The sequence below is a fragment of the Amblyomma mixtum genome, chromosome 1, assembly GCF_055824585.1.
Source record: "Amblyomma mixtum isolate Tamu chromosome 1, ASM5582458v1, whole genome shotgun sequence".
Lineage (NCBI taxonomy): Eukaryota > Metazoa > Arthropoda > Arachnida > Ixodida > Ixodidae > Amblyomma > Amblyomma mixtum.
Genome location: NC_143012.1, coordinates 75,765,605 through 75,786,925, shown reverse-complemented (window position 1 = coordinate 75,786,925; position 21,321 = coordinate 75,765,605). Strand labels below are relative to the sequence as shown.

Genomic DNA, 21,321 nt, shown 5'->3' with positions numbered 1-21,321 from the left:
CTATGAACGGTGCTAGCTCGAGTGTGCATGCATTTTCGTCGCGTTGGTTGTGCACGTGGTTGAGCTCCGCCGTGCAGTCAAGAATGTCTTATTGTGATGAGTCGCGCGGTTCCAAGACGAGCAGTGGAGACGATGGTGTGTGTGTGTGCGGGGGGGGGGGGGGGTTGCTGGAGGGGAGAGAGTAATTTTCCTTTACACAGGTTTTGTGGTTCCGAGGAAAGTCCTCGAGCTGAAAGGTGGAGACAGGGAGGTGGAGGAACAGCGAAGCGCGTAGCTGCGTGCGAGGGAAAACAGGTTTGAGAAAGTGACAACCAAAAAGAAAAAATAGCGCTTCGCGGGGTGGGGGGTTAGCCCGCTCCCTGGAAAAGGGCACGGCCGGGAGAACAGGTGGGGAGATATTGGACTTGAAGACTTGAAAGAGAGAGGGAAAGAGGCCAAAACACGTGAAAAGGGTTTGGAATTTTTGGAGAATGAGTCACATGGCCACAGGCAGTACAGAAAGCAATATCTACAAGAGAGAAGTGGATGGGAAACACGGATGCGTCAAAGTATTGCTACAAAGCTGCAGCAAAAGCCTGAAAATTTTGAAGTGAAAAACTTGGAGCTTCAAGATGCATTTCGCCAAAACGACTTGAGACACTCGCGTATTTTGTGGGGCCGTATGATGTGGCTTCTGTTAGTTCAAGATAGCTTAAAATGTTACCACATAACAAAAATATAAAGCAAAAAAAAATATCCAAGCAGAATGCGCCCTCTTTCATAGTTTCATGTACCGTACATGCGCCAAACAAGCTAGGTTAACATGCGTCTAACGCCAGTTGTCAGTCCATTTATTCAGTGGTCGTCGAAGAATCCTCAAATTTTTTGTTGGGGTGGAAGTTTCGCGCAAAAAAAAAAACAAAAACAAACAAAGGCATGTTGAATTGTGGTTCGCAACTACTTTCGATGGTTTTCATCAATAAAGGTGATGTTCGAAAGAAAAAAAAAACCTGCGAGTAAATATGCAAAGACGTGAGCAAGAGCTATATAGCCCCCAATGCAAATTACGCAACAGAAGAATAAAATGGTCAAAAACAACAATTTCCAACACAACGATTTGCAGAAAAGGAAGGAAATAGCAAATCAGAAGACACGGGAAAGGCGCGATCACAGGGCAAGACGTAGGGAAGCGTAGGAATCGCTTAGCACGTGTCCGCGTGCGTTTATGAAGCACCCGCCTAATATTTCACGAGCGCAACGCATAATTCGAAATTACGAGGCGACTGCTTCGTTTCTGGACGTTGCCAAAACTGAGCACAATTTCGGTTTAGTGAATGCACTTGCGCTAATCTATTACGTTTGTATCGCGATCTCCCTGAAGCAGACACCAGCTGCGTACTGCGGCAGTGAATTCCTAGAGCGAATAAAAAAAGTGATTTTTTTATTCCAAAAATTTAATCAAATGAAACTTATTTGATTTTTGTTGAAGGCACCTGTTGACAATTTTTGTTGAAGGCGTGTCGGGTGTAATCAGAACGTTAATTCTGATCAACAGGACTTCGATCGCAATTCTTCTAAACGTATTATTGCTGCTCACTGCGCAACCAGAGAGCAGCTTTTCCAACGGAATCATGGGTAGCTTTGCTCACAAACTGCAAAAGTGTTCGGTTAAAATATAATAATAAATAAAACCAAAACTTTGAACTCGCATGTTTTAGCGCGTTCGAAAATTATGAACTGCCGATATGGTACTCGACAATAAAAATAATTTTGAACCCATTTTAATGGATGACACAATGTTTACCAACGTTTGCCAGTATACTTTTAACACTGGATAAGCGGTGGCAATCCTAGGCCAATATAGCCAGCTCCCGGAAATGGCATAGCCAATTCTGGCAAAGAGTGGAACAACACTGGCTAACATGGCCCATGATAGCCAGGATTCGATGATGGCACAGCCAGCAATGGCAAACAGTGGGGCAATCCTGGCTAACCTGGCCCATGATAGCCAGGATCTAATTATGGCTCAGCCAATACTGGTAAAGCGTTGGACAACCAGGGCCATTGTTGGATGTGTTAAGGAGTGGCACAACCAATATCGGATGCTCACTGGCAACTCTGGGCCTAGTTAGGGCCACGCTTTGCCAGTGGATTTCCAATATTGGCCCGCTTCCGTGTGCTACCTGGGAAGGAGCGCGACCTATGTCCACTCATTCATACCTTTGTCCTCAGCCGTGTGCTGTACACAACCCCATACTTACAACTACCCAAACATGACATAAACGCTGTGGATGCTTTGATTCGCAAGCCATTCAAGGCAGCACTTCATCTTCCCCTCGACACATCCACAGACAGATTACTAGGCCTGGGCCTCCACAACACGATCGGGGAACTGGCGGAGGCCCACCGACAGGCCCAAAACATCAGGCTCACACGGACCTTCACAGATCGGTTTATCCTGGACTCCCTCGGAATCAGAATACCGGCCAACGACCCAACCCTCCTCGCCATCCCACGACCCCTTCACCAGGAGCTCTTCATCTGGCCGCTCCCTAGGAATATGCACCCGTCCCACCACGAGCAGCGCCGCAGAGCCCGTGCGAAGGCACTCCATCGAGCATACGGCCCCGAGCCGGACGCCGTATGGGTGGACGCTGCATGCACGGGTGATGAAGCGACAGCAGCTGTGGTGGACTCCTCTTTATCCGCCCTCCTCACACTACCTCTCCCTTCAGACACCTCCCCAGAAGCTCCAGAGGAAGCCGCTATTGCACTTGGTATAACCCGCACGGAAGCCCGGTACATTTTAAGTGATTCTAAAACTGCGATTCTAAATTTTGCTCGAGGCCGAGTCCATGTCCCTGCTTTTGGCATACTGGACTCGCCCGATTCACCCCCGCCCCGCCAAGTGGAGCTGATATGGGCGCCCCCGCAGTCCAGGAATCCCGGAAACGAGGCCGCCAACCTTTTAGCCCGATGTTCTTTAAACCGGGCTCTGGTGGCTTCGGATCGGGGATTCACGAAGGACCACATGCACTCATTCAGCGAGCTGACGCAGGCCGACAGAGCCTCACGCCAGCTCTACCCCCCGCCCCACCACTCCCTAGATAATAAACAAGCGACGCTCTGGCGCAGACTACAGACACACTCTCTTCCCTCACCCCTTACCCTAGCCCACTATCATCCCTCCTTCCCCACTCCGGCATGCGCCCTATGCCCAGAACCCTCGCCTCTTCCCTCCACATCCTTTCCCTCTGCCCGGCGGACCCTTCCCCGCGGGACCTAGAGAACCTCAAGAACTGGGAGGACTGGGAGACCCTGCTGCGCTCGGAGGACCCGGCCGTTCAGACCATCGCCACCGGCCGGGCTGCCACTGTTATGGACCTTAGGAACATAAACACTTGAGTGCAGTGGGGTCGTGCGGGGACCCTGGGGCGTGCCCCGAATTCCTTGTACAATAAAGTTTTTCTCTTTCTCTCTCTCTCTTCCCGCGCATTATTATTTCTGCTTTTCGTTTCTGCTTTTCGTGGCGTCGCCGTCGCCGTTGTCCGCAGTAACCAGCAGTGGACACCATTTAAGCTGCAAAAAATTCAGGGGACACTTTGACTGTCTAAAGTGCGTAGAGGCGATAGCGTTTTCCCCACCACTTTCGCTGCTTCTGTGGCACTGGTGGAGTCACATATAATTGAGTACGAATTACTAAGTGATAAATCACTAATTAATGGTTAATTACTGATTAATGCTTGAATACTAATTGACTGCTAAATAATGGCGCTTCAGCTTCGCCTTTAGGAGTGGAACGCGACAGCGTGTTGTAGCGCTGCCAGGGAGTCCACGGAACGCCACAATCGGCGCGATGCCTTGCCCTTTGAACGCAACGCTTTTTGAGGAAAGGAAATGGCGCTGTAATTCTGTGTCATCTCGGTGGACACCTGAACCACACCATAGAGGCAGGGAGGAAATGGGAGTGAAAGAAGGGAAAGAGGGTACGAAATGAAGAAAATGAAAATTGTATTTGAGGAAAGGAAATTACGCAGCAACTGTCTCACATATCTCGGTGGACACCGGTCAAAATTCAGGGGGGGGGGGGGCACTTTTTTGACCTAAAGTGCGGTCACTGATGTGTGGTTAAGATGTTAAGCTTCGCCCCTAAGAGTGGAACGCGACAGCGTCTTGCAACGCTGCCAGGGAGTCCATAGAACGCCATCGCCCATTCGGTTCTACGCTTCGCTCGTCGGTAAATTGGTTTTTGAGGAAAGAAAATGTACCTGTGTCATATCTCGGTGCACACCTAAACCTCGCCGGAAGGGAAGGGAGGAGAATTAGATTGAGCGCAGACACCGTATTCACTAGATGCGCCTTTGTTCATTCCGAACCATCGAGCTGGTATGGCGGAATGGATAGCATGCTCGTCTCGCACGCAATTAGGCAATTAACTCAGCTCAGTCCCACTTACTAGGAGCATCACTATACGATCCCTTCAATTGGTTGCATGGTTACTAGCGAAAGTACCATTAACCTCATTTGAAATTCGCGCACTGTGACGTCACGACCGTTTCGACCAATTGAAAAGCGTGACATTCCTGTCGACAACTGCTGCTTACATCGATGAGACAAAGGCTTCCGCCTTAAAACCTACGGAGCGGGAGCTTTGAAAGCGGAGGGTGAAATTCGTAAATTGGTTTTGGAGGAAAGGAAATGCGCGAAATCTCCCTCTTAGGCTGCGAAACCAATGGAGCGGGAGCTTGGAAAGCAGAGGGTAAATTGGTAAAATTGGTTTTTCATGAAAGCATATGCGTAGTATGTGTCTCACACATCTCGGTGGACACCTGAACTAGAGGAAAGACACATAACTGCCGTCTCGGAAGAGTGGACACCTCAATCGTGCCCTAAGGTATGTGGTGGTAGTTGCAGATGAGCGCTGCATCCGTTGCCCTTGACAACGTTGTGCCAGATACGCGGCGCTGAAGCCAAAAGCCGTCGGCGTTCGTTGTGTTCATTGGCTTTGGCGTGGACAACGCTTTTCTCTCCGATCATTTCAAGCAAAGTGCGCATGACTGCCTACCTGGGTGGCAGGGTGGCCGGGGACTTTAATGTAGATATAAAGAAAAACAAGAATTTCTTACCACTTACGCCGGAGAACATCGCGTTCTTCTCGATCGTAACACTTCCCACAGCTGTTACAACCTCAGGAAATACTTGCGCAGACCTCGTCTTTGAGAACCCGGTATTGGTGCACGAAGTCGAGCATATATCTATTTCTCCGACCACAAAGATTCTGTTCACGACAATCTAAACTTTTAATGGAGTGGTTCTTGAAGAGGGAAAATTCAGGGGGCACTTTGACTGTCGAAAGTGCGTAGAGGCGGAAGCGTTTTCCGCACCACTTTGACTAGCTCTGTGGCACTGGTGACGCCACCACTGGATGACGGCACACATAATTATTGACTAATTAGTAAGTAATTAATAATTACTATTTAATGGTTAATTACTGATTAATGACTCTATACTAATTGACTGCTAATTAATCAGATTAAGCTTCGCCTTCTGGAGTGGAACGCGACAGCGTGTTGTAGCGCTGTCTGGGAGTCCACGGAACGCTACCACCCGCTCGGCGCGATGCCTTGCCATTTGAACGCAACGCTTTTTGAGGAAAGGAAATGGCGCAGTAATTTTGTTTCATCTTGGTGGACATCTGAACCGCACCGTGCAGGCAGGGAAGAAGTGGGAGTGAAAGAAGAAACAGAAAGACGGGCCATAATGAAGGAAATGAACATTGTATTTGAGGAAAAGAAATTTCGCAGTAACTGTCTCACATATCTCGGTGGGCACCCGTCATCTGTTTGTAGAGGACGAGCGGAAATGGGAGTGAAAGAAGAAAGAGAGAGGGACCGTAATGAAGCAAATAAAAAGTGTACTTAAGGAAAGAAAATTACACAGTAACTGTCTGACATATCTCAGTGGACACCAGTCAAAAGCGTGACACCTCGGCCGACAAGCTTCTACTGACAGCCTTCTGCCCCCAACGATGAGGCATTAAAGGCTTCGCCTTAATATGTGTGGAAAAGAAGTTCTCTGTAATTGCACATATACGTCACTCAAATTCCTTGCCGCAATCTATCGAAAAGCTGTAACAGCTGATGAGCTGCGCTCAAATTTCGCATTATGAAGTAACGTAATCATCAGCAATTTTTTTTTTGTATTCCGCGTCGAAAGCGGAGGCGGTTAGTGGGGAGGTAGTGGGAGTTAGTGAGATCGGTCTCTTATAGACTGATCCAAACATACCTCCTGTCCCTTGCCAATAAATGTTTTCACCACCACCAGCTAGCATTACGACCTTCAGGTGGCGCCTATGGACATCCCTATACTACATGGTTGAGACCAGCCCTGTCCTTGCATGACTTACACTCATCAGTGTACTGCCCCGGATAATAACGGCTACAAGCAACCGTGTTCGGGCATGAGTTTGTTGGCAGGCGACGCAATGTTGCTTCCTCACCTTTGCCCAGCGAGGGGTCTGCAGGTGGGTATTACGCTCCTCCCATTCTGTTCTATTGGGGAATCTCCCTCTGCGGCCGCGTAGCGTGAAAGGGCCGGTGTCAGGATATCGTGAGCGGCTTGATGTTTGGTTGGCGCTAAAGTTATAATTAATCGGGCCAACCTGCCCACCACTGCACTCTCCGTAAATTTGGAGGGGGAGGAGCGACAAACTTCTCCACCCCGCGTGCAAAAGATGAGGTTCTACTCTGACAGGCGATATGGGCCACGCCTGATTAGCCGACGACCGGAGACATGAGGCGTAGATAAGTTTCTTAACAAACCCCTTTTCTTAGGAAAAGAACAACCCCAAAACTGGTTTCGTTTGGTTTATGGGGTTTAACGTCCCAAAGCGACTAAGGCTATGAGAGACGCCGTAGTGGAGGGCTCCGGAAATTTCGAGCACCTGGGGTTCTTTAGCGTGAACTGACATCGCACAGTATACGGGCCTCTAGAATTTCTCCTCCAAATAATCCAACCGCCGCGGCCGGGATCGAACCCACGTCTTTCGGGTCAGCACCCGAGCACCATAACCGCTGAGCCACCGCGGCGGCTAAAACAACAAAATGTACAAAACAAAGCCCAACAAAGAAGCGTCAACCCACAGGCGCGACGCCAACAAGCACAAAATCAGAACACAAACAATTATTAACAGGAAAATCAAAACATAGGGCCCAAGACTATACAACGTTACAAGAACAAAGCAATACTATACAAAAGGTTAGGACAAGAAAGAGCGACAGGGCAAGAAAAGAGTAAAGCGAGTGGGGAGAAACGGTGGCTTAGCTGCGGGGTGACAAGGTCCGGTCGTAGGGAGCGTCGGGTTGCGGAGGCGCGCGGGGCTGATGGGGGGTTGCGGCTACGGGCGAACTTGGGCCACGCGTCTTCCACGCGTCTTTGGGGCCGCTGTCGCAGCGCTCTACGCGTCAGACTCTCGCCTAGGCTCGCTTGCCGACCACTTCTCTGACTGACCTCACACACGTCCGCACGCACCGAAATCTCCAAGCCAACTGCCCGGCTCGCGGTTTCCCGCCGCCACGTTCTCGTGGCAAAGCAACAAACAAACAAAAACTCAAGGCCAACAGCGTGCCAACGATATACAGATGTTGAAAAAGGGGGAAATGAAACATGATGAAACTAAGAAGGAAACCGGGGGGAAACTGGGGGAAAGCTACGGTCCTAACTAGGAGCGAGGCTAACTTCCGAAGGTCGGGAAGAGTGCCGGGGCATTCAACCGACCGCTTCCTGTCCCTGCAACGTGCAACGTACAGGCGATCGCTACACGGCGATAATACGAGAAGGGGGCGGAGTAGCCTTGACCCTCCAGCATCGCGAAGGGTCAACCGTCCACGCGGGGGAGGCAAAATCATCGCCGCCGCGTCGCCACATGCTTGCGAACAACCAGCGCCGTGGCAACCTCGGTCACAACAGGAAAAAGAACGACAAGGCATGCACAAACTTTGTGACAGCTGGACGGCACACCGACTCGGAATGTAAAATTCATAATTTCTTCCAGATGCAGCCCAGAGAATGGAAGCCTTAGTCGAGCAAGCTTCTAGTTCGACATTACTTCCATTTATTGTTTGTGATCAATGAAAAGACAGATTAACCGTCTTCCAGCTTTCAACCACGCCCGAAAGAATAATGCGGGGACCGAAAGAAATGACTGACAGGCGCCGTTGTGGCGCTGTCTAAATTTAGTAGCGTGAGCTACATTGGCCAAAATCTCGCCGTTACGCATGCTCCATGCGTCGTCCATACTGCGCATGCGCAAGGAGCAAGTGGCGTCCCTGCGCACAGCTGGCGCACCTTGCCGCGCGCGTTCGTCGTTGCTTCGCCGCGCGCGCTCGCCGCCGCCGCTGCCGCCGCCGCCGGCGCAGACCCACGTGATGTGACTGCTCACGCTATGTATATCCTGGCACAGCAGAGCTAACTCACGGCCAACTTTTTTTTACACCACCAGGGCTCTGCGAGGAAGTAGCCGTTGCTCCAGCGGTGGCGGAGGGCTATAGAACCGGGCGGTCGCTAACAATACTCACCAACTCTCAAACAGCCTGCCGAAATTACATGAATGGCAGGATAGGTCGTCACGCGCTCCATATACTCCTCGCAGTGAGCGACAGAATTAAAAACCAGGAAGAACAAAGCGACAAGATCCCACACAAAATTGTGTGGGTACCGGGGCGCACGGGGGTGGCAGGGAACCAAGAGGCCGACAGGATAGCTCGAGGATACATTACTTTCCGAGCATCCGACGAGCCCGCGGAACTCGCGCCAGCACCCAGGGATTACTCGGCCATACTACAAAACTACAGAGGCAGAAGATTGCGATATCCCCCACCGCACAAATCTCTCAGCAGAGCTGTCACTTGGAGACAATTACAAACAGGCTCTTTCCCAAACCTACATATACTAAACAAAATGCACCCTACCATATACGCGGACAAATGTCCCTGGTGCGACGGAAAACCTACTCTCTATCACATCACATGGGCCTGCCAAAAGATACACGTGGTCCCCAAAATATAAAACCCGAGTGCGGAGCAGTGGGAGACTCTGCTGTCCAGCGACCGCTGCGAAAACCAACAAGGTCTGGTACAGCGAGCTCAACGGGCGGCAGTGGCCAGCGGAGCCCTGGACTGAGGGCAACCGACAACTGATTAGACGCGGACGACTTCGACAGAGAAGACTCCTGGGGGTAGAATCAAGGAGAAAACGTCTCTGAAGATGCCCCCAAACCGCATGAAAAAGGACTAGAGTAAAATAAAGTTTTTCCTTCCTTCCTTCCTACACAACCAGGGAAAGTTGAACGGGAATGGGCATCGCACAGCACACGTCCAGCACAATTCACAAAGCTCTGCTCAGCGTAACTGTGCTTACCAATTAGAGTTGAACCGAGATAGAGAGCTGTAATAGTTTTCTAGTGTAGAGCGCTTGTACAGCTTAATTTTTCCTTTAACAATTTCACGCAACCTATGGAGGCTGGTGTGACCATATTGGCGCAAGTGATCTCCTCTCGGGCACCGCAAATACTTTCGGCAGATGTGCCAGCTTAACGAGTGCAGTTTCTTCGGCTTAAAACATTATTATGTGGCAGTAGAGATGCGGTCAACGGCTTTATCGGCGGTCTGGATAGCCGGATTTGACGGAGTGAGAGGAGGTTCTCCCCTTTTTTTTGTAGGCACCACACTATGCCTTTCTGATACTTTGTGAATTGGACTATGTTCAACCCCAAAAGGGTAATTTGTCCCACTCTATGATCTTTTGTTCGGAGCAGGCTCCCCAGTGTATATATGCTTGTACTGAATTACTTGTTTGGTTTGTACACAATAAATTTCTCTTTGTGGTAGTGAGCGTGCTTCCGCGATGCTTGAACATTTGGACCCTTTGAACATTCTGTGCTGTGAATGATTTTGTGTGAACGGCGACAGCAGTCGCCGTCATGTACTTGGTTTGGTTTCATTTATGGGGTTTAACGTCCCAAAGCGTCTAAGGCTATGACAGACGCCGTAGTGGAGAGAGAGAGAAAAAAAAAACTTTATTGCACAAGGAATTCGGGGCACGCCCCAGGGTCCCCGCACGACCCCACTGCACTCAAGTGTTTATGTTCCTAAGGTCCATAACACTGGCAGCCCGGCCGGTTGCGATTGTCTGTACGGCCGGGTCCTCCGAGCGCAGCAGGGTCTCCCAGTCCTCCCAGGTCTTGAGGTTCTCTAGGTCCCGCGGGGGAGGGTCCGACGGGCACAGGGAAAGGATGTGGAGGGAAGACGCGAAGGGTTCTGGGCATAGGGCGCATGCCGGAGTGGGGAAGGAGGGATGATAGTGAGCTAGGGTAAGGGGTGAGGGAAGAGAGTGTGTCTGTAGTCTGCGCCTGAGCGTTGCGTGGTTGTTATCTAGGGAGGGGTGGGGCGGAAGGTAGAGCTGGCGTGAGGCTCTGTAGGCCTGCGTCAGCTCGCTGAATGGGCTCCGGAAATTTCAACCACCTGGGGTTCTTTAACGTGCACTGACATCGCACAGTACACGGGCCTCTAGACTTCCTCCCCCGAAGAAATTCAAAAGCCTCGGCAGGGACCAAACCCGCGTCTTTTGGGCCAGCAGCCGAGCACCATAACCACTGAGCCACCGTGGCGGCTGTACTTGTTTCATAGGTTGTTTGTACCGAGCGACACTAGTCGCTTCCTTGTTGTTTTTGTCTTTTTGAGGTACTGTGGTCCCTATGCATGAATTATGGGTCCAATAAACTTCTCTTCAAGGACTCTGCAATCCAGGGCTGCAAGTTCGATTGCAACTTCCTCCGCGAATGTAATGTTGGGGCACGGAAGGTGAGGCCCTGAACTGGGTTGTTTTTGTGGTCAACGGCAGCCGTGTACCAACCCCACGGTGTGGACCGGCCGCGTCCGTGTAAAATACCCCTGGTCGAGCACCATACTGGTCGAAAATGGCCTCCGCTCGCGCGAGGCGGCGGCCATCATGGACATTCTTGTTATGTTATGTTCTTGTTAGGGGGCGAACCTACAGTGCGAAGCGCCAGGCCTCGGGCATGGATACCCGCTGCTCCTCTTGGGTTTGTAGCGAACCACGACGGCCGCGCCTGATTCCGCCTACGCCGATCGCTGCCAGAGCGCCGACGACGACGAAGCGTCGCAAAAAGACGAAGTGCCGCCGCGCTGCACGAGATCGCTTGGGTCGGACTGGCCGTCTTCTGCGCTGCCCGACGTTCTGCTCGCCGCTTTGTGTCGCCTGCCGTGAACACCACGCCCTGTACCATTTGTGCAGAAACCCCTTTTCACTTGGTGGAGGTGCGGATTTACTGCCTTCTTGGCACTTCAAGGCCGTCCGCTTCCGAATTTCACCGTGCCTCAAGATTCCGAACAGCCGCCGATCCTTGTGCCACATACTCCTGCCCCACAGCCGCCGACAGTCGTCTGCGCTGGAGCTTTGCGCCAGCGCGACCCCGCTGTTTTCAGCGGTACCGGGGACCACGACGTCGAGGACTGGCTAGCCTCGTACGAGCGGGTCAGTACCCACAACAAATGGGACGATCCCCTAAAACTGAACAACGTCATTTTCTATCTGACGGACGTTGCCAATCTGTGGTACCGCGCAACCATGAGCCTGACATCACATCGTGGACCGCCTTTAAGCAAAATTTCGCTGACGTCTTCGGCCGGCCTGCAGTGCGCAAGCTGCGTGCTGAGCAACGCCTGCGTGCTCGGGCGCAGCTGCCTGGTGAAAATTTCACCAGTTATATAGAGGACGTGGTGGATCTGTGCAAACGTGTGGATGCTTCGATGCCCGAGCGCGCCAAGATCGACCACATTCTGAAGGGCATTGACGACGACGCATTCCAGATGCTTCTCGCCAAAAATCCAGCCACCGTCGTCGACGTCATCGCACAATGCCAGAGCTACGACGAACTCCGTAAGCGCCGTTTTCTCACTCGCTCTCCACTCTCTCCACCGGAGCCTCTGGGCACTTTGACATCTGGCTCTGACCCGTCGCTACTGCTGCCGCAGATCCAGCAGTATATTCGCGAAGAAGTTGCTCGACAGCTGTCTCTCGTCCACCCGAGCACTGCCACTTCCTCTTCTCTTGTGCCTTCGCTGCAGCGCGTCATCCGCGAACAAGTGGCCGAAGCTCTTCCTCCTCCCCCTGAAGTTCCTTCCGTCCCTCCTTTGACGTACGCTGGCGCCGCAGCACATTATAGCCAATCCACCCCTGTGGCAGCGCCCTTGACGTACGCCGCCGTGGCTGCACGGCCTGCGGTGTTGCCACCTCGTCAGCCTGTTCTGCGCCCGGCACCGGCCCCACCAGCGGCTCCGCTTCCTCCTTCTCCTTCGCCATATTACAACCCTTGGCGCACACCAGACAATCGTCCGATATGCTTTTCATGTGGCTTCCCCGGACATGTGGCCCGCCGCTGTCGACGCCGCATGGTCGCCCCTAGAACGGTTGCGCCTCCTGCCTGTTCACCTGAGCAGCTCCGTTCTGTTCCACCTCCGGAGCCCTACGCCACTGACGATCGTCCGTATACGACCCGTCGATCCCCGTCCCCACGTCGCCGTTCACTTTCACCTATGCGCCGTCGCCCTACATCTGCTGACGAGGGAAACTAAATTCCGCAGTTCCCGAGGCAAGAACTGCGTGCTCTTCAAACAGCTCAAGGCCTCAACTTTCTCCCGCGAACATTCTATTGGTTTCCGTCGATGGTTTTTCTGTGTACGCGCTTGTGGACACGGGTGCTGCTGTGTCTGTTATTCATGAGAGACTGTGCCGTCGGTTACGAAAAGTGACGACTTCATTTTCTGGTTTGTCGCTTCGGACTGCTACCGAAGAGAGGATCGCACCTTTGGCCGCATGCACAGCGCGGGTCGTCATTGCCGACATTTTGTACAGTGTTGAGTTCGTGGTCCTGCCGTCTTGTTCCCACGACGTAATTCTCAGGTGGGACTTCCTATCAAAAAATAACGCCGTGATAGATTGCGCCCGCGCAGAGGTAGAATTTTCTGTATTGTCTGACGAACCGGCCGACGACCACCATTTCCTGTGTCCGCAGAAGATCACAGTAAGTAAAGACGTCGACATCGCTCCGGAGGCTTCAGCGCTGGTATCCCTCTCGTGCCCTGCCACACCCGCCGTCGCAGTTTTCTTTACGCCCTCGTCTTCCTTCGTCCATCGCAAAAACCTGCCGCTGCCGTACGCTGTTCTCGATGTTCACGGAGGTCTAGCGAAAATGCTTATTTATAATCCGTCTGCATGCCCGCTTACCCTGCTACGTGGTGAGACTCTTGGCTTAGTTCAACCTGCCCACCTTCTCTCTGACCTGGATGCACCTGTGACCTCCCGCAGTTCCTCCATCAATGCTCTTCATCCTGATTCGGCACCCGATCCGTTGCCCGACGCCTTCTTCCAAGCCGCCATCGACGCCGCTCTTCCTTCCGCCTACCGGAAGCAGCTCTCAGCTCTACTAAACACGTTTCGCTCCGCTTTCGACGCCGCCCACACTCCTCTAGGCCGGACTTCCACCGTCGCTCATCGCATTGAGACCGGCTCTCACTCGCCTTTTCGCCAGCGGCCATATCGTGTGTCGGCGGCAGAGCGCCGCGTGATTAGCGAACAAGTTGAGGACATGCTGCACCGTGGTGTCATCCGTCCGTCTCACAGCCCTTAGTCGTCGCCGGTGGTACTTGTCAAGAAGAAAGATGGTTCAATCCGATTTTGTGTCGATTACCGCCGCCTCAACAAAATTACCGACAAGGACAATTACCCTCTTCCCCGCATCGACGACGCTCTTGACAGCCTCCAAGGCGCTGAGTACTTTTCGTCCCTTGACCTACGTTCCGGCTACTGGCAAGTACCGATGGCTGCACCTGACAGAGAAAAGACAGCATTTGTTACACCCGACGGCCTCTACGAGTTCAACGTGATGCCGTTCGGTCTGTGCAACGCTCCCGCCACATTTGAAAGGATGATGGATAACATCTTGCGGAAGTTGAAATGGCAGACCTGCCTCTGCTACCTGGATGACATTGTTGTCTTTTCCGCCGATTTCACCACACACATTGCACGCTTAAAGCAGGTTTCGACTTGCCTCACAGACGCCGGACTGCAGCTGAATCTCAAGAAGTGCCACTTCGGAGCTCGGCAGTTGACAATATTGGGGCACATCGTCTCCAAGGAAGGCATTCTCCCTGACCCGGCCAAGCTCCGTGCTGTGGCGCAATTTTCTAAGCCGGTTTCGCTCAAGCAGCTTCGAAGCTTCATAGGTTTGTGTTCTTATTTCCGGCGCTTCGTACGCAATTTTGCGTCCATCATTGCGCCGCTGACGAAGCTACTTGACGGGACCAATGACATATCTGGCTGGTCGGCCGAGTGCGACGAAGCGTTCGCTACCCTGCGCCATCTTTTGACTTCGCCGCCAATACTCAGACACTATGACCCCACAGCACCTACCGAGGTCCATACGGATGCGAGTGGCGTTGGCCTCGGAGCTGTCTTGGCCCAGCGAAAACATGGTTTTGAAGAATACGTAGTTGCGTATGCGAGTCGCGTGCTTACCAAAGCTGAATCCAACTATTTCGTTACGGAGAAGGAATGCTTAGCTATTGTATGGGCGCTAACGAAATTCCGGCCCTATCTATACGGCCGCCGGTTCGACGTCGTCACGGACCACCATGCGCTCTGCTGGTTATCGTCGCTTAAAGATCCATCCGGTCGCCTCGCTCGGTGGGCTCTTCGCCTTCAAGAGTTTGACATCCGCGTCATCTACCGTTCCGGCCGTAAGCACATGGACGCCGATGCTTTGTCTCGGTCTCCCCTTCCCAGCGACGCTGCCTGCTCCTCGGCGACCGATCCCGTGCTTTCGTCTCTTACCATCGCTGATATGCCGGCGGAGCAGCGAAAAGACCCGTGGCTTGCGTCCCTCATAGACGCCGTGTCTTCATCACAAAACGTTGCGCCTTCTAGAACTTTACGGCGTCAAGCTCCGCACTTTGCCCTCCGGGACGGCCTTCTATACCGCCGCAACTACATGCCTGATGGTCGGCGATGGCTTCTCGCGATCCCCTGCCATTTACGATCTGAAATTTGCCCATCTTACCACGCTGACCCTCAGTGTGCGCACGCCGGTGTGCTGAAAACATTCAAACGCATTTCTCAGCGCTACTATTGACGCGGCATGTACGCCTATATTCGAAAATACGTCCGATCGTGCATCGCTTGTCAGCGGCGGAAGACTTCCACTCCCCGATTGACCGGCCCCTTACAACCACTCCCATGCCCAGCACGTCCTTTCGATCGCGTTGGCGTTGACCTTTACGGACCGCTTCCCTGTACGGTCTCTGGGAACCGTTGGATTATCGTCGGCGTCGACCACCTCACCCGGTATGCCGAGACAGCCGCCCTTCCTGCTGCAACTAGCCGCGAAGTTGCTACGTTCCTCCTGAACCATTTTGTTCTTCGTCACGGCGCGCCGCGCGAGCTGCTCAGTGACAGAGGCCGCGCCTTCCTTTCCCAAGTCGTTGAAGCACTGCTTGCCGAATGTCGCATCCTACATCGGACCACCACTGCCTACCATCCTCAAACTAACGGTCTGACCGAGCGCTTCAACCGTACTCTCGGAGACATGCTCACGATGTACGTCGCAGCAGATCAGACCAACTGGGATGCCGTCCTCCTTTTCGTGACATACGCGTACAACACCGCCACGCAGTCCACCACCGGCTTTACCCCTTTCTTCCTTCTGTATGGGCGTGAGCCGTCGTCCACGATGGACACCATATTACCTTATACTACTGACGCCTGCGAGTGGACGCCTCTCTCCGAAGTCGCAAAGCATGCAGAAGACTGCCGCCAGTTGGCGCGCTCTTTTACCTCCGAATCCCAAGGCCGCCGAAAGCATCGCCACGATAACGTTAGCAGGCAACACGTTTTTCCGGTTGGATCCCTAGTTTGGATATGGGTTCCCGGCACACCACCCGGATTGTCATCTAAATTTCGCACAGAATACCACGGGCCTTATCGCGTCGTCCAGCAAACGTCGCCAGTCAACTACGTCGTGGAGCCGCTCAACCCCTCTTCGGACCTGCGCCATCGCGGTCGGGAAACCGTCCACGTCAGCCGCCTGAAGACTTACTACGACCCGCTCCTTTTGCCCTCGCCATAAGTCGCCAGGATGGCTCCTCTTCGTTCCCGGGGCAATTGTAGCGAACCACGACGGCCGCGCCTGATTCCGCCTAGGCCGATCGCTGCCAGAGCGCCGACGACGACGAAGCGTCGCAAAAAGACGAAGTGCCGCCGCGCTGCACGAGATCGCTTGGGTCGGACTGGCCGTCTTCTGCGCTGCCCGCCGTTCTGCTCGCCGCTTTGTGTCGCCTGCCGTGAACACCACGCCCTGTACCATTTGTGCAGAAACCCCCTTTCAGGTTGTGTAATTGGTGTGGAGGCGGGTCAGAAGGCGGCTACCCGCACGTGTTTTGCTTAACCGCAAATATTGATTGCTGAGATGAGCTTCGCGCAGCTCCCCAAAGGTGTTCGCATCCCCAGGCCGAGGAGACGTTGGTTGGATGTTGCAATGGGAAGGTCGAGAGCTGTTTTATAGATTTTGGGGAGAATCACTTCGAGAGCGTACCCATCGCATTTCCGCAGGTGGTGGTGGTGGTGGTGAAAACATTTATTACGAATGAGCAGGAGGTATGTTTGGATCACCCCGTAAGGGACCGATCCTTACAAACACTAGGTGGAGGTCCCTAGTATGGGACCCCAGTGGCAGTTGCCGCCGCCCGGGCGCGCCCGACTAAGGCTTGTTGGGCCTGTAAGTCGTGGCAGCCGAGCAGGGTCGCCTCCCAGTCCTCCCGGGTTGGGTTGTTGATGGGGGGAATAGCGGGGTTGGAGTGGCAGGCCCACACCATGTGATAAGTGTCAGAAGACACTGCACTACAGTGTGGGCAGCTGCCGCTAAAGCAGGGGTCAAAATGTTTTAGCGCTGCCGGGCACAGCAATGTATTGGTGAGAAGGCGGAGAAGGAGCTGCTCATCCGCCTTCTTCGGGCCTTTACATGGGCTAGGGTAAAGGCGATGACAATTTTGATAATATGTTGTAATATCTTTGAATGTATAGACCGGATTAAAATCGGGTTCCTGATCGGATGGGGAGGAGAAAACAGAGCGGTGAGAGAGCGCGCGGGCGGCTGCGTCTGCTGCCTCATTTCCTGCCAACCCCTGATGAGCAGGGGCCCATATGAGGTAACGGTGTGCGTGGTCCGTATCCCGTATGCAATTTTGGTATATTTGATAGGCTAGGAAGGGAGTGCAGCCTTGTTCGACGTTCCGACAGGCCCCTCGCGAGTCGGTGATTATGTATTTTGAATTGGAATGTGAGGCCGCGAGAGCAATCGCGACCTCTTCTGCTTGTGTTGCACTGCGGGCTATGAAAGTTAGGCCGTTAACTGTGTTGCTGTTGTGAACTACCGCGGCCGTGTACCATCCCCCGTGGTGAGGGCCGGAGGCGTCCACGTAGTATACACCTGTTTTGTTGCCATAATACCGGGCTAGCGCTTCCGCTCGTGCCAGGCGCCGACCATTATGGTCTTCATGTGACATGTTTGCTGGAAGAGGCCGCACGAGGAGGGCACGTCTCCACAGTTCCGGGATGCGAAACCTGTCTTCCATTGGAGGGGTGTGTTGGATATGGGGTCGAGCAAGAAGGCGGCGACCCGACTCCGTTAGCGACAAGCGCGTGTACTGGTTTGTAAGGTGCGCCTCCCGGAGCTCCCGGAAAGTATTCACCACCCCAAGAGCCATAAACCGGCTGTTTGAAGTAGTGATGGGGAGGTCAAGGGCACGTTTAACAATTTTGCGAAGGATGACCTCAAGGGCGTCCTCCTCTTGTTTCCGTAGGTGGAGATAAGGAGTCGAATAGAGAATTCAACTAGTTACGAAGGCGTTTGCCAGCCGCAAGGCATCCTTACTTCGTAACCCTCCGCGTTTGTTGGAAACCCGGCGGACCATGCGGCCCACCGTGTCCCCCACCTTACGGAGTTTGGCCAATGTAGTGTCTGGCCGCCTGTGTTTGTGGATGTAGAGTCCGAGTACCCGTATCTCATCACTTTCGCGTATCGGACCACTCTCAAGAGAGAGAGATATTTTAGTTGAGCACTTCTGTGAGGGGCGGAGGTGATAAAATTCCAATTTTTGAGGGGAACATTGAAGACCGCAGCGGCGGGCGTAGCGCTCTACTATCGTCGCCGCTGTTTGCAGGCTGGTTTCAATGTCTCCTGTGCTGCCCTGCGTGGCCCACAGAGTGATGTCATCGGCGTACAGGGCGTGCTGCACGCCGGCGACACCACTCAGCTGGGCCGGCGGGTGCATCATGGCCAGATTGAAGAGCAGCGGGGAAAGTACCGCGCCTTGAGGGGTTTCCCGCGTGCCTAGTAGGTAAGGACCATGGTCTCTATCTTGAATTCGAATGTAGAATTGACGATCCATTAAAAATTGGCTTATGTATTGGAATGTGCTGAGGCCACAGTCGGTGCGACTTAGGTTAGTGAGTATAATCTGATGTGTTACATTGTCGAATGCCCCTTTAAGATGCAAGGCGAGTACTACCCGGTCATTATGGGGGCATTCGAGGGGGTCAAGGACTTCCCGATTGAGTTGCAGGAGGACATCCTGTGGCGGTCTGTGTGGGCGGAATCCGAACATAGTGCTCGCAAAGACTTGTTTGTTTCCAAGATATGTAGATAACCGATCCCGCACCATCGTCTCCATTAGTTTGCCCACACATGAGGTGAGAGAGATGGGGCGGAGGTTATCTGTGTCAATTGGTTTGCCAGCTTTAGGAATAAAAGTGACCAAAGCCGTTTTCCATTCGATTGGCAGGGGGGTATCCCCGCGCCAAATCGCACTGACGTATTCCAGGAGGGACTGGTATGCCAAGTCGGGCAGGTTCGTCAAAAGCTTGACGGTGACCTTATCCCGTCCTGGCGCAGTGCCCCGTTTCATTTTGGCGAGAGCCGCCCGCAGATCATGGAGCTGGAAAGGTTGATCCAGCTCCGTGTTCTCTCTGCGTGCATAAGAGTACGCAGATCCACGGTGGTCTTGGGCTGTACACAGATACTGGTCCCGAAGTTTCTGTGCCAGTTGAGTCGTGTTGCCAGTAAAAGCGTGCAGGGCTCGGTGCAAATGTTTTTGTGTTTCGGTTCGTGTTTGGGTTGGGTCGATTAGGGCTCGAAAGAGACGCCACGTGTTTCGGCTGGACATTTGTCGCGCGGCCGTGTTGCATCTATCTACCCAGTTGGAGTCGGCGAGTTGGGCCGTGTACTCTGCCGCTTTCTGGGTAAGCTCGGCAATTCGAGCTTTAAGCTTTCTAGTGTGTTTCTGGCGTCGCCAACGGCGGACGAGGCTGCGACGGGCTTCCCAGAGGTGTAGAAGGTGGTTATCCACGTCCGTGACCGCCTCTGAGAGCTGGATGTGTGTTTCATGCGAGGAAAGGTGCGCCAGCAGCTGTTGGGACCATGCTGTGTAGCCTTGCGCAGAAATGGGTGTATTATCAAGTGAGTTAAAATTTTGCCTGAATTTCGTCCAATCTGGGATATGGGCTTGTGTTCTGGGACGCTTGAGGGGGCGTGTGCGGAGTGTAGTGTTAATGATGCAGTGGTCGCTACCGAGGGTCTCTTCGGTGCTGAGCCAGTCTGCGTGTCGTATGTTGCGAGTGAAGGTTAAGTCCGGACAAGTATCCCGTGTCACGGAATTTCCTAGCCGGGTTGGGTGGACAGGGTCCGTGTGGAGGGTGCGGCCCAACGTCGACGCAAGCTCCGCCAGCTTCCGCCCGCGCGACTCCTCCTTGCGATACCCCCACAGCTGACTGGGAGCGTTAAAGTCGCCCACAATCAGCAGGGGATCGCGGCCCGCTACTTTTAGCGCGCGGCTAAAGAGGTCCGCAAAAGTCACTCGCTTTAGTTTGGGAGAGCAATACACGTTGAGTATATGCAACGGTGGGTCCGTGCGGCAGACTGGTAGGCGGGTCACCATTACATAAGAGTACTCTAGTTGGAGGTCGAGATCCACTAGGTTGGCTGTGTAGTCTTTGTGAACGAAAAGACAAGGCGCGGGATCCTGTTGGAACGTCGTGTAATTTGAAGTTGTGGCGCCAGGTCTGGCTCTTGGAGGGCAACCACGGCTGGTAAGGACTCGAAAGTTTCAAGGTAGAGGCGGAAACTGGCCTGCTTAGTGCGGTCCTTAAAGCCTCTACAGTTCCACTGTGTTATTGAAGTTGACATGGCCGAATTTTAGATGGCGGAACTCTTTTGGTTAAGGTGTCTCGCCATGATTTAAAATTCTTGTGGGGGAGGAGGAGAGATTGGCTGCCTCAGACCCAGCTACTTGAGCCATCAAGGGGGTGATGACGGAAGGAGCGGGGCAGCTGTCCTCATTGTCCGAATCAATAATCAGACGGTTGAATTTTGAAGGGCGGGATACGTCGCTAATGGGCCCCGTCCGACGGAGTAGGCGGGGTTGTCCGAGATGTGTTTTCAGACCACCGCGGGAACGGCAGATTTGACCTTTGTCAAGATCTGGTCCATGGCGGTCTCGATCATATATCGCAATTGAGAGGTTAAGCGCTCCTCCATCGCAGAGATGGCTGTCACGAGGGCAGGCGAGATCTCCGCGTCGCTCTCCATTGCGTCCGAGTTCTGCGGGCTCGGTGCGGCGGACGCCAATTTTGACTCTAAATTTTGAATTTTGTTCAGCAAAAGCTCATTCTGTGCCCGGAGAACGTCTATCTGTTTTTTTTTGTATTCCGCATCGAGTGCGGAGACGGTTACGGGGGAGGGTAAGGGGTGGGAGGAAGAGGAGGCGATCTAAGCCCAGCTGCTCACCTGTTTGTCGTGTTTAGGCGCTGATGCCCGGGCGTCGCAGCGCCAATTGTCTTGAGGGCCGGGAAGTGGCCAGTGTGTCTGCCGCTGGGCGGTGGAGGCGCCGTCTTCTTCCTGGGCGCTGGCTTCACCGACGGTGAAGAAGTTGACGATGTTTTCTGGTCGGTGAAGTGAGCAGCACGCGGCGTTCCGCTACCGGCACCTGGTTCGGAATGACTTGGCTGCTTGCCAGGTCGCTGGTTTTTTGGCACCTCTGGGCGTTTAGCCTTGGGGCCATGCACCTTGAGCTGCCGGAATATTCCCGTGCAGTCGCGGGAGTTGGTAGCGTGGGCTTGCCCACAGACTGCACAGGACAGAGTACATTCATGCGGCGCCTTGACTCCGTCGACGGTCGGCGCCGTTTGGCCACACAGGCCGCACTTTTCATCCGG

At 53.4% G+C, this 21,321-nt stretch overlaps 1 pseudogene; it reads right to left on the bottom strand.

Moving 5' to 3' along the window:
* Positions 1-12,360, bottom strand: part of LOC149366804 (uncharacterized) — a 70,680-nt pseudogene extending 58,320 nt beyond the window's left edge.
* Positions 12,361-21,321: the final 8,961 nt, after the last annotated feature.